Source organism: Macaca thibetana, chromosome 4 (assembly GCF_024542745.1).
Source record: "Macaca thibetana thibetana isolate TM-01 chromosome 4, ASM2454274v1, whole genome shotgun sequence".
NCBI lineage: Eukaryota > Metazoa > Chordata > Mammalia > Primates > Cercopithecidae > Macaca > Macaca thibetana.
Window position 1 is genome coordinate 128,798,476 of NC_065581.1, and position 16,879 is coordinate 128,815,354.

The 16,879-nt window shown below is 36.5% G+C and overlaps 1 protein-coding gene across 12 annotated transcripts in view; it reads left to right on the forward strand.

The window, feature by feature from the left end:
* MAP7 (microtubule associated protein 7) overlaps positions 1-16,879 on the forward strand; it is a 210,319-nt gene that overhangs the window by 85,502 nt on the left and 107,938 nt on the right. The gene's annotated exons all lie outside the window — the stretch shown is intronic.

Sequence of the window (16,879 nt, forward strand, 5' to 3'; positions counted from 1 at the left end):
CTTGAAAACCTTAATAAGGACATTCAGTAATCAGGCAATCTTTACATCCATTTTGACAAATTAATACTTGTAACAAGTGGAAGTACAGAGTAGGAAATCTAATAGAACTTTTTTTTTTTATCATTGTTTTCATGTCCTTAGAAAAAGGAGTGGGAATTTAATTAAATAAAATGATATTTGCTATATAAACTATGGATTTATACTTCTGCCTTCATGTCCTAGAGCCGTGTGATAGTTTCCTTGAAAATTAAAGGCAAACCATCATCATTCTCTATTTTCCATATTTCTTTCTTTTTTTGACAAAAACAAAGTGAGAAGCTGAACAGTAGCAAACTAGACAAACATAGACAATTATGCTGCTGTCCAAAAAAAATTTTCAGTATATAATTTATTGATAATTTCTTAGCCCTCTTAATATTTGTGTCTAGATCAGATCGGGGTTTTTGAAAAAATGGTTGCTTTTCTATTTAGAGAGGTGTATTTGGGGAGTGCTGTTGTTTGCTTATTAAAAAGAAAGATCACATCTTGCCTACTTATTGCTTTTTTTATTTTGTTTTGTTTTCTATCAGAAACATTATTTGTGCTGCCCAGTTATGTCTTCCCTTACCAGAATGCTCTCATTTTCATGTTATGTAAACAGTGAGTCACACATAGGCTTTACAGAGAAAATACAGGCATTGGAACTTTATAAACTACATTTCAGGGAGTAACTTTTATCACTTTATTTTCTTTTCTAGAAGTTTCTTTATGTAGATGTTCTATCAAGTTTAAATTTTAGAATAATAAAGCTGCCTTAATCACTAAATTATTTGCCTTTTAAAAGCATAAATCTTCATTTTCACAGATAACATTTGCAAATTTGTGTTATAAAAACACACCTCCTACATCTGATGTAGGAAAGATATGTAAGATATATAGTTGCCAGTATCCAGTAACTGTTAGAAGATGGGTTAGTGTGAATAAGTGGTTTGCTTTTGGTCCGGGCAACATATTAGAAATACCTTTGGGGTTGGATCTGAATTTGTCTTTTAGCTGTGACATTTACTAGTTCTGTGATTTCAGACAGGTTATTTATATTCTGTAACTGTGTCAATATCATTAAACAATGGAATAATCTCAAATGTTCAGGGTTGTATATACATTCAAGAAGAGTAAAAATGCCTTGCCTAGTATTTGATCGGCTAACTGACTTTCCTTTTTTTTTTTTTTTTTTTTTTGCACTTAATGATTCTGTTTTATGGAGACGTATCTTTCTTTGCAAAAAGCATGTTTACATATGTTTTCAAGCATTAGTATAAGACATAGTTGATGCATAAGCACTGAATTTCATTATCATTTGAATGTGATAAAATAGGATTGCTTCTATCAGATGAAATAGAGGTTACTCAGTAAGAAAACTGGATAAATGTCCAATAGAGAAATTTAAAATTGAAGGGAGAATTTTTTAAAAATCCAGATAATTGGTCAAAAACTCCTAGATAAGTGGCTTTAAAATACTCAATTTTTGTATGATTGATTTTGGTCCTAGTTTTCCAATTTCCTGCAAAAGTAGAGAACGTAGAAGCTGCATGTTTCCATAAATTCAAATTTCAGTGGAGGTGCAGGGGGAGCTGTCCTCTGCACACTTCGCAGCTGTGTGTGTACTTGACATACAGCAGCCCTGCTGCTCATTCATGAAAGTCCACATGGTTGTGGGAGCAGAACCTGTTTTCACCATCAAGCTGCTGTGGAATAATGAACAGTAAGGTACACGTGACCTCCTCTAGACAAAAAATTGCTCTCCGTCATTGTTTGGTCTGACTTCAGCACTTTTCACTACCTGATGCTTTAATGTTTGTCTTTCCTCACACTAGAATATATGCTCACTGGGGGCAGGGAATGTTACTTGTTTTGTTCATTGCTGTATCCCAAGCACCCAAAATAGTGCCTGGCAACCAGTAGGCACTTAATTATCAAATTAATGAATTCATCCCTAGTTTTCAATAGGACAGCAATGTAGGAGAGACCACACCTACTCTCTTTGTTAAAAGACAAACAAAATGACCAAAAAGATACAGTTTTATATAAAATCAGGAGTCTCACTCTAGTGAAACATGCTAATTGTTTTTGTACAGTAGTCCTTCTATCCACGGTTCCAGGATCCCCAGTGCATGTCAGAAATGGTGGATAGTACCGAACCCTATATGTACTATGTCTTTTCCTAGGCATATACACCTATGATAAAGTTTAATTTATAAGTTAGGCACAGTAAGAGATTAACAACAATAGCTAATGATAAAATAGAGCAATTATAACAATATGGTGTAATAGGAGTTACATGAATGTGGTCTCGCTCTCTCTCAAAAATACCTTATTTTACTGTGCTCACCAATTTTCAGACTGTGGTTGAGCACAGTTAACAGGAACCTCAGAAAGTGAAACCATGGATAAGTATAACTACTGTAGTTAACAGACCACTACTGGTTTGTTCTAACTTTTGGAAGAAGAAAAGAAAGTCAGCATGCAATGTTAATATCTTCTGTTATCATAGATGATTCAAACAATGTTTCAAGCAGAAAAGAAAAAATCAGGAAGTTTACTTCCTTCTTGAAAGATAGTTAAATTGAATACTCCAGAAAGATAATTTCATGGTGAAATGCCAGGTCACAGACTGAATAACATCTCTCTTTGTCTGAAGCCTGGGTGAGGCCAGCGTTCTGCTCAGCCACCGCGGGAGGGGCAGCCCCTTCCACATACACAATGATGGTCGTGCGGTATGGCCAACTCAGGCTCCTTTACCAGGAATTTTATGGTTGGCATATTTTTTTAGAAGCTACAAATCTTGTTAAGCAAGGCCCTCGAACACTAGCTGTTCTCAAACTTACATTGCCTCTGTACCTTTACCAAGAAGACAGAATATTGTACTTGAAAGTCAGAAAACTAGATTTCAAAACTCAGCTCCAACACTTCATGTTTGCCTGACCACAGGCAAATTGCATTTAACCTCCCTGAGCCTCAGTCTCCTCCTTTATAAAATGGTTCTAATTTAAGATGATCAAGTAAGTTATGCACAAGAAAAGGATCTGTAACCCATAAAGCAAATTATACAGTGTTACTCAAATATAAACTAAACACAATGCAAGTTCTTTCCTTAATAAGATTCTAAATTTTGACTTTGTATTCTGTATTTGCCAAAAATACTAGTTAAGGGTGAAAAACCACCCCAGCTAAACAGTGAAAACACTAAAGTACATTTTGAAAAAAAAATTCTTTAGAAAACATTGTAGCCTAGTGATTAGGATAATAGATTTTAAAGTCAATTTGATGTGGATTTTATTCACAATTTAGCCATTTATGTTGACAAATTGCTTCTTTGAGCCTCAGTTTCCATTTCTGTAGAGTATGGAGAATGTTTCCTAACATGCAGTCTTTATGCACTCTTACTGTGAGCAATAAATTGAATGAGACAAGGTATTTAAACATTTAATACATTCTGAAACACAGTAGATATTCAATAAATGAAAATTGTATTTCTGGTTAGTATTTTAATTCTTCATAAATATCATTATGTATACGGTATGCCTTTTAAATGATATAGGATCAAACTCTTAAGATGTGTTAGTTGACTACAATTATGCTACATAAAAATCTGGTGGAAATTTCCTCGAAGAAAATGATTCTTTGATTTTCAAAACTTTTTACTCTTCTGAGCCTTATGATATTTAGCATAGGTGGTCTTTGAAACATGCATCAATAAAATTAAAGGGTTTTTTGTTTTTTGTGTGTGTGGTTTTTTGTTTTTTTGTTTTTTTTTTGAGATAGGATCTCACTCTGTCGCCCAGGCTGGAGTGCAATGGCACAATCTTGACTCACTGCAGCCTCTGCCTCCCAGGCTCAAGTGATCCTCCCACCTCAGCCTCCCAAGTAGCTGAGACTACAGGCATGCACCACCATGTCCAGCTAAGTTTTGTATTTTTAGTAGAGACAGGGTTTCACCATGTTGCCCAGGCTTGTCTCACACTCCTGAGCTCAGGTGATCCACCTACCTCAGCCTCCTAAATTGCTGGGATTACAGGTGTGAGCCACCAAACCCAGCCTATAAAATTAAAGTTTTAAATACCATCATCCACTCACCTAAACCTCCTGAGACCTCAAAGTATATTCAGTTAAATGGAATTTAACTTGCCCTCCACCTAGGTATTCACAGGCAAAGAGCACCGGCAGGGGCATATCAAGGACAGAAGTTAGAGATTCTTTTTCTAGGAAATGTGTTGCTCATGAATCTGCCATGCTGTCCAGGCAAAGAGTTGTTAAGTTTAAACATAAAAATCTGCTATGTCTGTTCTAGAAATGAGATAAAATGAAAGAACTGGCAGAAACTTAAATCAGGAAGAATACTGAGATGGTAATACACACTGTCACACAACCTAAAAATGCCCAAGTTCTAAGATTTACCGTTTATAGTTTAAGATATAAATGATACATTAAAAGCCCCCAATCCTTTCTCATAGCATTTCACTGAGTCATTCTTTAGTGACTAGTCTCTGAACTGAAATTTTTGTACTAAATTGCAACCAGTGGTATACCATCTTTTTTCTTCTTCTTCTTTTTTTTTTTTTTTTGAGAGAAGGGTCTTACTATGCTGCCCAGGCTAGACTGGAACCCCTGGGCTCAAGTAAGCGATCCTCCTACCTCAGCCTCCTGAGTAGCTGGGACTACAAGTATGTGACACTATGCCTGGCTTGATATACCATCCTAACAATGTAATTTATTTATTTTTAATCAGAGCCTTAAGGTGACATAAGTAAATACATTTTAAGTGAACTACAAGGCAATTGGCCTTTTAAAACTTAAAGTTTTTAAATATGTGAGAATACGGATTTGAACCAATAGCATATGACTACTTAGCATAAATAAGAGTTTTTCTACTTTTTAAAACCCAAGGCAGTTTGTTCACCAAAGTCTAAAACTCCTAATAGTGTTTAGAGAGAAAACCCTAAAAGCGTATGAGTAAATTCCACTATATTTCCAGTTATATGTGTTGACACGTAGTTTTCTTCAGAATACCCCAAACAATCCTTAAAGGCATCAGTATTCTCAATCAGAGGATACTTTCCTGCAAGGCATATTCTATTTTAAAAGATATTGCCTTAATCCATTTCTGGATCATAACCCATTAGGTTAAAATAAGTGCATATCTAATATCACAGACAACAAACTCATGTGGCCTGAATAGCAAGTAACATGCGATGAAGGACCAAGGAAGGTAAATGTTAATATTTAAGCTTTCCACTTACTTGAACCAATATTAACAATGCAAAGGTTTCATGTTTCTCTTTAACATAACAGTTATAGTCAAAGATCAACATTTTTATATAACGTTTTATTGAACCTTCTTGCTTTGAGAACTTGAAATTTGTATTTTTACTTTTCTCATAAGTGAAATACACAATTTAAATATGTAAGTATTCAGTAATAACGTTTCAGTCATGCAAGGTAAAAATTAAATATGTCATTCAGGATTTTTGGTTGGATTCAAATTAGGTGAAATCATCAATAAGCAAAAGCTGTTTCTCTACATGAATGTAGCTATATGTAAGTGAGAATTCTCTTAGTTATAAAACATGGAGTTTGGAGTTTTCTTAAATACTTCTTAATTATATTCTTGACTGTGTATTTTCTTAAATATTTTTAAGGTGTACAATGGGTGTTAGGAATCAAATGGAGCTGTTAGGAATAAGACAGAGAAATTCTTAATTGTGTCAGCTGTATAGAGAGTTTTAGACTTTTTGTATAAGTTACACTTGCTATACCCAATAGCAACTGAGTTGATTGAAATCCTGTTATTGGAACCTAAGAGGTCCATATACCTTAGGACATGTGTAATGAAAGTCATGTGTTATCATTGGGTCTAGTGGAGGGCTGTATTCCTCAGGAACTATTAAATTAAGTGTGCTATGGATTTAAAGCAGTTAATTTAAAAAAAAAATCTTCAGATGAACCTTAGATGTGGCTTCACTCTGTTGTTTATTATGACAGCAACTCCACAGCTACCTCAGCCCACAGGAAAAGTCTAGTCCCAGGATGGCAGGTGAGGCTACATTCTACAAGTTACAGCCCAGGAAATTGTAAATTTGCTTGTATTGAAGGATGGGGCATGACAGAGGACCCTTCTAACCTAGAGGAAATCAGTCTTTCCACATGAAAAACTACAGGGCTGACTTGTTTCCTTTTGTTTTCTATGATATGTAAACTTTTTTTTAGGTGATGAATTAGGAAGATAAACCAGTTTCAACTAAGAAAAATGTCTGTTTTCGAAGCATCTTTTTATAAACAGTGCTTCATGTGTATAATAAGTAAATGTATTTATTTTAATGATCCAAATATAACATAGCATTACAGAAATTTTGGCAAAAACAAAAAAGGAACACCGTCCATAATCTCTTCACCCTAATGCAGCTTTAGCAATTTTCATGTATTCCCTCTCAGCACCAATGTGCATATTGATAATCAAATAATTATTATTAAATATTGTATGATCAATTATCTATGGTACTGACTTACTTTAAAATACATTTATTTTCACTGGTTAGATAAAAATCCATGGAAGGAACAGTCCCCCACTGACTGTTACTGCTTTTGCTTTTTTACAGTTACATGTGTTACTTTAATGGATGTCTTTAGGTATAAGACTTGTTCCACATCTTACAATTTTCATTCAGTTGGTCCCTCAAAAGTGGGATTCAAAAGTGAATGCCTCAAAAGTGGGATTGTGGAGTCAGCAATTTTGAACTTTTTCATGACAATAGATAAATATTGCTAAATTACTTTCCTTGAGTTATGCCAATATAATAATATACTATAACTCTGTTTTGTTCATTGTGGTAAGAATACTTAACATGAGATCTGCCCTCGTAAATATTAAGGTGTATGATACAGGATCATTAACCATAGGCACAATGTTGTACATCCTATACTAACCCCTCATCAGATAATATGGTTTGCAGTTATTTTCTCCCCATTTTGTAGGTTCCTTTTTTACTCCGTTGATTTCTTTGCTGTGCAGAAGCCTTATAGTTTATGTCCTAGTGATCTATTTTTGCTTTTATTGCATGTGTTTTTGATGTCATGTTCAAGAAATCATTACCAAGACCACTGTCATGAACCTTCTCCCTATCTTTTTTTCTAGAAGTTTTACACTTTTAGGCTTCACATTTAGGTGTTTAATACATTTTGAACTGATTTTTGTGTATGGGTCTAATTTCTTCCTTAAGCATATGGATATCTAGTTTTCCCAGCATTATTTGTTAAAGAGACTATCCTTTCCCCATTGTGTATTTTTGGCATTCTTGTTAAAGATCAGTTGACCATATATTTGTGGGCTTATTTCTGGGCTCCCTGTTCTGTTCCATTTGTCTATATGTCTTTATTCCATTACCATACTGTTGGGATTCCTATAGCTTTGTAATCTATTTTGAAATAGAAAAGTGTGATGCCTACAATTTTGTTCCTTCTCCTGATCATTTGGGGTTCCATATGAATTATAGGACTGTTTTTCCTATTTCTGTAAAAAATGCTATTGGGATTTTGATATGGATTACATTGAATCTATATATTCCTTTGGGTAGTGTGGACATGTTGACAATATTAAGTTTTCTAATCCATAACCATGGGATATCTTTCCATTTATTTGTGTCTTTTAAAATTTCTTTAATCAATGTTTTATAATTTTTCAGCATACAAGTCTTTCATCACCTTGCCAAGTTTATTCCTAAGTAATTTTTGATGCTATTGTAGATGGGATTGTTTTCTTAGTTTCCCTTTTGGATAGTTTGTTGTTAGTATGTAGAAATGCAACTGGTTTTTGTATGTTGATTTGGTATCCTTTAACTTTACTGAATTCCTTTATTAGTCCTAGTTTTTCTGTGGATTCTTAAAGTTTTTTACAAATAAGATCATGTCATCTACAAACACAGTTTTACTTCATCCTTTTCAGTGCTTATTTCTTTTTCTTGCCTAATTGCTCTGATAAGGACTTCTAGCTCTGTGTTGAATAGAAGTGGTGAGAGTGGGAATCCTTGCCTTGTTCCTTACCTTAAAGGTATTAGTTTTTCACTACTGAATTGATGTCAGCTATGAGATTTCATATATGGCCTTTATTATCTTGAAGAAATTTTCTTCTGTTCCTAGTTCATTGAGAGCCTTTGTCATGAAAGGGTATCAAATTTTGTTAGGTTTTTTTTTCTGTAACTGTTGAGATGGTCATGTGTTTTTTTTCTGGTTTTTTTTTTTTGGTTTTTTTTTTTAATCCTTCATTCTATTACTGTGGTGTGTCACATCTATTAACTTGTGTATGTTGAACCATTCTTGCATCCCAGGGATAAATCTCATTTGTTCCCTTAATATACTGTTGAATTCAGATAGCTAGTATTTTGTTGAGTATTTTTGCATCTGTCTTCATCAGGGTTATTGGCCTATAATTTGCTTGTCTTGCAGTGTCTTAGGCTATGGGGTAAGGGTAACACTGCTTCATAATTTGAGTTCGAGAGTGTTCCCTCTTCTTCAATTTCCTGGAAGATTTTGAGAAAGATTGGCATTAATTCTTTAAATGTTTGGTGGAATTCACCAGTGAAGCCATCTTGTCCTGGGCTTTTTTAGTGGGGGGGTGGTAGGGGGTGGAGTTTTTTGTTTTTTTTTTATTCCTGATTCAATCTTTTTTCTATTTAAATGTGTGTTCAGATATTTTATTTCTTCATGATTCAATGTTAGTAGGTTCTGTATTTCTACAAATTTATCTCCTCCTTTTAGGTTATCCAGCTTGTTAGCATGTAATTATTTAATTGTTCATAGTAACCTTTTATGATCCCCTTTATTTCTGTATCAGTTATAATATCTTTATTTCTATGTCAGTTATAATATCTCCTGTTTCATCACCGATTTTTTTTTTGAGTTTTTCTTTTTTAGTTAGTCTAGCTAAAGGTTTGTCGATTTTGTCTTTTTTTTTTTTACACTGTTTCTTTGAGTTTTTTTACCCAGTATTTTTATATTCTCCTTTTTTTCCTGCTCTGATCATTATTACTTCCTCGCACTAACTTTACACCCTCTTCTCCTTTTTCTTGCTCTTTGGAAGTATAATGTTTTATTTTTATTTGAAATATTTCTTCTTCTTGTTCTTCTTCTTTCTTCTTTTTGATACAGGGTATCACTCTGTTGCCCAGGCTGGAGTGCCGTAGCATAATCATGGACCACTGCAGCCTTCACCTCCTGGGCTCAAGTGATCTTCCACCTCAGCCTCCCAAGTAGCTGGGACCACAGACGCATACCACACCCACCTAATTTTGTTATTATTATTTGTAGAGACAGGGTCTCCCTATGTTTCCCAGGCTGGTCTTGAACTACTGGGCTCAAGCAGTTCTCCCACCTTGGCCTTCTAAAGTGCTGGGATTACAGTCATGAGCAACCATGACTGGCCTTTTTCTTTCTTTTTAATGTAGGCATTTATAGCTATAAATTTTCCTCTTAGCACTGCTTTTGCTGCATCTCATAAGTTTTGATATGTTGTGTTTTTGTTTTCATGTGTCTCAAGGTATTTTATAATTTCCCTATAGGGAATGTAAAAAGTATTTTTCTCTACTCATTTCAGGTTTTTCAGCTTAATTTTTCCAAAGACAGATTAACAGGAGAAAAACAAACAGAAGTTTACTAGCATGTGCATCATGCATGTACACTTGGGAGCACACAGCTATGAGTAACCTAAATGGGTGTTTAGAATTTGAGCTTAAATACTGTGTTAGATCAAAACAAAGGAATAGAGGCTTGGGGCTTTGTGGCTGGGTAAACAAATTATGGGAAATTGACCAGGAAAAGTATAATAAATAAGGGTTATTTAGTAAGGTTTTTAATGCACATTTACGTTGACGTCTTCTCCATTGATATGAGTTAGGAGTCATCATATCCCTACTGAATTAGAGGGAGATATCTCTACAAATGGAAATTTTCTATTTAAATACAAATTTCCTTTACAAGAAGAAAATTTGTGCCTTGATTGTAGAGCTTCATATTGAGTCTGCTGATTCTTGGTGGCATTTGTCTCAAAATCCATAAAATAAAGATTATTTGGGGTAACATATTCAGACTCATTTGTTGGTTGTTAAAGACCCATTCATTGGTTAAGAGTATATTGTTTAATTTCCACATATTTGTGAATTATCTTGTATTCTCTCTGCTATTTATTTCTACTTTAATCCTATGGTGGTCAGAAAAAATACCTGCTGTCATTTCGGTCTTCTTAAATTCATTAAGACTTGTTTTGGCACATATCCTGGAACATAGCACTTCTGCTGCTATGAGGTGAAATGTTCTATACATGTCTGTTAGGTCCATTGGGTCTATCGTGTTTTTCAAGTCCCCTGTTCCTTATGATTTTCTGTCTGGTTGTTCTAGCCATTATGGAAAGTGGGAAATTCAGATTTCCTCCTACTATTGTATTGTGTTTATTGCTCTCTCCAGTTCTGTTGTATGCTTTAATATATTTAGATGCTCAGATATTGGGTGCATATATATTTATAATTATTATATCTTCCTGGTGAAATGACTCTTTTATCATTATATAATGTTGTTCTTTATAACTGTTTTAATATTCACGTATTGCTGTTTTTACCCGTCTATTCCTCATATTTCTAGAGTTTTCGTTGCTACATTTGGAAGCACATGTCCAATATTCCTCTTCAGAGTACACACTAGATGAAAGATGAGAGACTGTCTGACCAAGGATCCAGAAAGGAATAGTTCAACTATAGGTGAAGGTAGTTCTAAACTCATGACTATGTACTATATAGTCTTTAAGGAGTAGCATAAGTTTAAGGCAATTTTTGTCTCCTGGTGTCTCTTCTCTTGGCCAAATTTAACATCTCAAGTAGACCTTTAGATGAAAGGTAACTGGAGATGTTTTTTATTTTCATTTTTTAGACAGAGTCTTGGCCTGTCACCCAAGCAGGTAGCGTGATCATAGCTCTCTGTAGTCCTGAACTCCTGAGCTTAAGCTATCCTCCCGTATCAGCCTCCCAAGTAGCTGTGACTACAGGTGAGGGTCACCTCACTTGGCTAACTTTTTTTTTTAAGAGATGGGGTCTTGCTGTGTTGCCCAGGTTTGGTGGCTCATGCCTGAAATCCCAGCACTTTGGGAGGCTAAGACATGAGGATTACTTGAGCCCAGGAGTTTGAGACCAGCCTGGGTAACATAGTAAGACCCATCTCTACCAAAAATTAGCTGGGCATAGTGTCACGTGCCTGTAGTCCCAGTTACTCAGAAGGCTGGGGTAGGAGGATTGCTTGAGCCCAGGCAGTCAAGGATATGGGGAGTTGTGATTGCACCACTGGACTGCAGCCTGGAAGACAGCGCAAGAGCCTGTCTTAGGTAGGTAGGTAGGTAGGTAGACAGACAGACAGACAGACAGAGAGCAACTAGCTAGATAGATTGATCATTTAGGTAGGGTTAAGTCTTCATGAGCATTTAAATCCAAATTAACATTTTATTCTGATGGACTTAATAGGTCAAATGATGAATGAATTCTGATGGGTGGCAGCTTGCTCATCATTTGTGGGACTGGGTAAACCCTACTAAATACCTGTTTTGGGAGCCTTTGGCAGTTTTGGAAGAGCCTCTGAGCTCTATGTTCCTGGGTAGACAAGGTACCAAGAGGTTGAAATGTAAATATGGAGATGAGACATTGAAAAGGAACAACTTTACTGATGTCTTGCATAATTGCAAAACTAGCAAAAAAAAAGGAAAAAAAAGCCCACCTCAGAAAGACTAATTTCTCTTAATGAACACTTACAGTTAAAATTAAGTAATCTGTATTTGTTTATATAAGTATCAGTCATAAACAGCTTTGGCTAAATACTATGAGCTATTTCTTCAGTGTCCAAGCAGGCACTCAGTTGCTTTTTTAATAAAAGTTCATGTTATTTTACCAAATTATAACAGTAATATTTACCAAATTAAATCAATATTTTATCCAGTACCTCCATATCGACATAAGGAAGAAAACCAAATTATCAAAATTTGTTGGGAATCCTCATGGTAAAAATAATCATAATTACAAAATTTTCTACCTATTCTTGTCTCATGCAGGAAGTCTCTTTATTCTGACATGTATTCTAATGATGAGAAAAGCTCCTCACTCATTAGGGAAGGTAATCAGATAGCCTGACCACTGCCACCCTTAGAGTCACTCACTGAACATTCACTAGATTGTCCGGAAAGTGTATTATGACAAATGCAAATAAAGGAATTTAAAGACTGTCACTGTTAGCTAATTACCACTGGGACAGAATCTTAAGCAGTGCATTTGAAAATTCTGAAACAGATTGGATTTATTATAAATTAATGACATAGGATGTTCATTAATTATTAAGCTTTGTTAAAATACACTGAATGTTGTACACAGGTTTTATAGCCAATGGCTGCCATCAGAATGTTTTGAAATTATACCCATGAGAAAAACAAAAAGATTTTTATCTGCATTCATTTCCAGTGGCTTGTTAGTTTTAGCATGGGAGAAAATATAACTTTTCCCAAGTTCTCAGTTGGCAAGAACACCTGTGGCAAATGTTAGATTAATAAGAGAAGACTAACAGAAATTTATTAACATATATACTTCATGTATACATGAGTGATGCCTAGGGAATACCAACTGAATCTCCAGAGTACAGGCATACCTTGTAGATACTTCAGGTTCAGTTCCAGACCACTGCAATGAAGTGAATTTCACAAGGCAGTCACACTAATTTTTTGGTTTCCCAGTGCACATAAAAATTATATTTACACTATACTGTAGTCTATTAAGTGTGCATTATGTCTTAAAAAAAACAGCATACATATTTTCATTAAAATTAGTGGCCGGGCATGGTGGCTTACGCCTGTAATGCCAGCAATTTGGAAAGCCGAAGAGGGCAGATCACTTGAGGTCAGCAGTTCGAGACCAGCCTGGCCAACATGGTGAAACCCTGTCTTTAATAAAAATACAAAAATTAGCTGAGCATGATGGTATGCACCTGTAATCATAGCTACTCGGGAGGCTGAGGCATGACAGTCACTTGAACCTAGGAGGTGGAGGTTGCAGTGAGCTGAGATTGCGCCACTGCACTCCAGCCTGGGCGACAGAGCGAGACTGTCTCAGAAAAAAAAAAAAAAAATACTTTATTGCTAAAAACTGCTGATGATCATTTGAGCCTTTAGAGAATCATAAACGTTAAGGTGGCAGTGAAGTTGATTGCATCAATGGACTCTTCCTTTCATTTCTCTGCAGCATGCAATGCTGTTTGATAGCTTTTTACCCACAGTACAACTTTCAAAATTGGGGTCAGTTCCTCTCTAAGTTTGTGTAATATTCTAAATCCCTTTTCATTTAAACAACATTCATAGTATCTTCACCAGGAGTAGCTTTCGTCTTAAGAAACCATTTTCTTTGTTCATCCATAAGAAGCAACTCCTCATCCATTCAAGCTTTGTTTTGTTTTGTTTGAGACGAGTCTCGCTCTGTGTCCCAGGCTAGAGTTCAGTGGCTCAATCTTGGCTCACTGCATACTCTGCCTCCCGAGTTCCAGCGATTCTCCTGCCTCAGCCTCCTGAGTAGCTGGGATTACAGGCATGTGCCACCATGCCCAGCTAATTTTTGTATTTTTGTAGAGACATGGGGTTTTGCCATGTTGGCCAGGCTGGTCTTGAACTCCTGATCTTGTGATCTGCCCACCTCAGCCTCCCAAAGTGCTGGGATTACAGGCGTGAGCCACCACACCTGGCCCCATTCAAGTTTTATCATGAGATTGCAGCAATTCAGTATTCAGATTTCCCTTCTAATTCTAGTTCTTGTGCTGTTTCTACAACAGCTGCAGTTACTAACTTCCACTGAAGTCTTGATCCCTCAATCATCCATGAGGTTTGGAATCATCTTCTCAACTCCTGTAAATGTTGACATTTTTAACCTCCTCCCATGCATCAAAAGTATTCTTAATGGCATCTAGAATGGAGAATTCTTTCCAGAAGGTTTTTAATTTACTTTGCTCAGCTCCATCAGGGGAATCACTATTTATGGCAGCTATAACCTTAAGAAGTTTATTTATTAAATAAGACTTGAGAGTCAGAATTACTTCTTTATCCATGGTTTGCAGGATGGGATGTTGGGATAGCAGGCATGGAAACAACATTCATCTCCTGGTCCATCTCCATCAGAGATCTTGGATGACCTGATGCATTGTCAATGAACAGTAATATTTTGAAAAGAATCTTTCCTTCTGAACAGCAGCTCTCAACACTGGACTTAAGCTATTGAGTGAACCATGCTGTCAACAGATGTGCTGTCATCCAGGCTTTCTTGTTCCTTTTATAGAGTACAGGCAGAGTAGATTTAGCAAAATGCCATAAAAGGAAGTGCAATTAAAGAGATGCCTGTAAATATCTAGGAAGTGGCTTTAATACATGTCTACAGAAACAGAGGAGGTGTAGAGAAAACCTGTTATGGGGAGGTGATCAGGAAATGTCTAAACAAGGGTAAAGTCTGTTGCACAGATTTAAGTAGGTGCCTTCCCCATTGAGAAGAGTTTCTAGTTTAGATTTAGAGCCATCCCTTTCTTTCTGGTGCAGAGATGGAGACACCTTTACAAATGGAGATTCCCTTTATGGGTGTAAATTTCTCTTACAAAAGGGTAACTTATTTTCTGTTTTCAGAGCTTTTCCAGTTTTTGCTGTTTCTCTAAATAATCCTTAAGCCAAAAAGACATATTTGGGATACAAATTTTTATCTCTTACAGTCATGTTTTGAGGTGGAATTCCCTGAGCCCCACCAGCAGTAACCTTCAAAAAACAGAACATTGACTTTTATGGTATTTAATGTCTCCTCTTCCCAGAAATGTATCCACTTTTTTTTTTTTTGAGATGGAGTTTCACTCTTGTTGCCCAGGCTGGAGTGCAATGGGGCAATCTCAGCTCACCACAACCTCCGCTCCTGGGTTCAAGCGATTCTCCTGCCTCAGCCTTCCGAGTAGCTGGGATTACAGGCATGGCATGCCCGGCTAATTTTGTATTTTTAATACAGATGGGGTTTCTCCATGTTGGTCAGGCTGGTCTCGAACTCCTGACCTCAGGTGATCAGCCCGCCTTTCTATAAAAAGTGTGGTATATTTCAAAAAGTCCTTTTAAAGAAATGATAGTTTAATATTTGAGATACTTGTTTTATTTGGAAGTACTAGATTATTTGCATTTTGATATTTTAATATTAAAATTTAAATATTTAATCAGGTAGAAATATTCCATGCTAGGAATTCTGTTTAAAAATTCAGTTTAAAAAAAATCTACATTTATGATATTGTTAGTGGGAAATTGCTATTTAAAAACAAGTGAAGAAATCTTGGAAATAATGTGGATTCTAATTTGTTTTAGTTTACTTTTTCTACTTAGAATTGTGTTGGTGAAAAGGATAAAAGGCTTAAACAGAAGCCAAATGGAATTTTTATTTTTATTTTTATTTTTATTTTTGAGACAGAGTTTTGCTCTTGTCACCCAGGCTGGCGTGCAGTGACACAGTCTCGGCTCACTGCAGCCTCTGCCTCCCGGGTTCAAGCTACTGCCTCAGCCTCCTGAGTAGCTGGGATTACAGGCATGCACTTCCATGCTCAGCTAATTTTGTATGTTTAGTAGAGACAGGGTTTCACCATGTTGGCCTCGGTTGGTCTCGAACTCCTGACCTCAGGTGATCCCGCTCACTTTGGCATCCCGAAGTGCTGGGATTACAGGCGTGAGCCACGGTGCCTGGCCTCCAAATGGAATTTTAAGTAGTTGCATTTATTCAGGTTCCTTTGTTGTATTCCTTCAAGAACTGTGTTCTTCCCTCTCAGAGCCCTTTTCCCAGTTGCTCATGTGAGTTCATCAGTGCAATCGTTGGCTAATGCCCATGTCCCTATGGTCGGAGCCCCTGCGTACTTCTGCCCCCCTTTAAGTTTAACCTAAAGCTGGCTCCTTACATATTTTTTGTTTTTCCTAAAGGTCTCCTGATACATAGTGAACTTACACATCCTAACTGGATGTGTAAACAGACATTAGGGAGACATAATCTCTCAGCAATCACCGAGTATCAGCCAGTCACAGCAGCCAGCTGTTCAAACCATGTTGAAATAAGGCAAATGCCAGGCTCTAACCAATGGGCTGTTTCTGCACCTCATTCCCGTTTTCTGTGCATCACTTTCCTTTTTATTAACATAAACCTCCAACCATATGGCAGCATGGAGTCATTCTGAACTTATTCTGGTTTGGGGAGCTGCACGATTCTCAAATTGTTCTTTGCTCAGTTAAACTCTGTAAATTGCCTTACATTTTTATTTTGTTTGTTTGTTTGAAGGAATCTTGCTGTGTGGCCCAGGTTGGAGTGCAGTGGCGAGATCTCCGCTCACTGTAAGCTCTGCCTTCCAGGTTCACCCCATTCTCCTGCCTCGGCCTCCCGAGTAGCTGGGACTACAGGCGCCCACTACCACACCCGGCTAATTTTTTGAATTTTTAGTAGAGACGGGGTTTCACCATGTTAGCCAGGATGGTCTTGATTTCCTGACCTCGTGATCCACCCACCTCGGCCTCCCAAAGTGCTGGGATTACAGGCTTGGGCTACCATGCCCAGCCTGCTTTTTTTTTTTTTTTAAACACCACTGTTGTGTCCCCAGTACTTAGAACATTGTATGTAGGCGTGCTTTACGTGGGGAACAGATGCACTGATGGATGGGGGAAGGATTCTTCTAGTCATTCTAACAGTACATGAGGCTTTTTCAAAGCTAATAAAATATTAATTTTTTTTGCTCGTTTCTCAGCAACTGATAGAAAAGATTGCTTTATTATTTTCTCTTCTTTTTCATT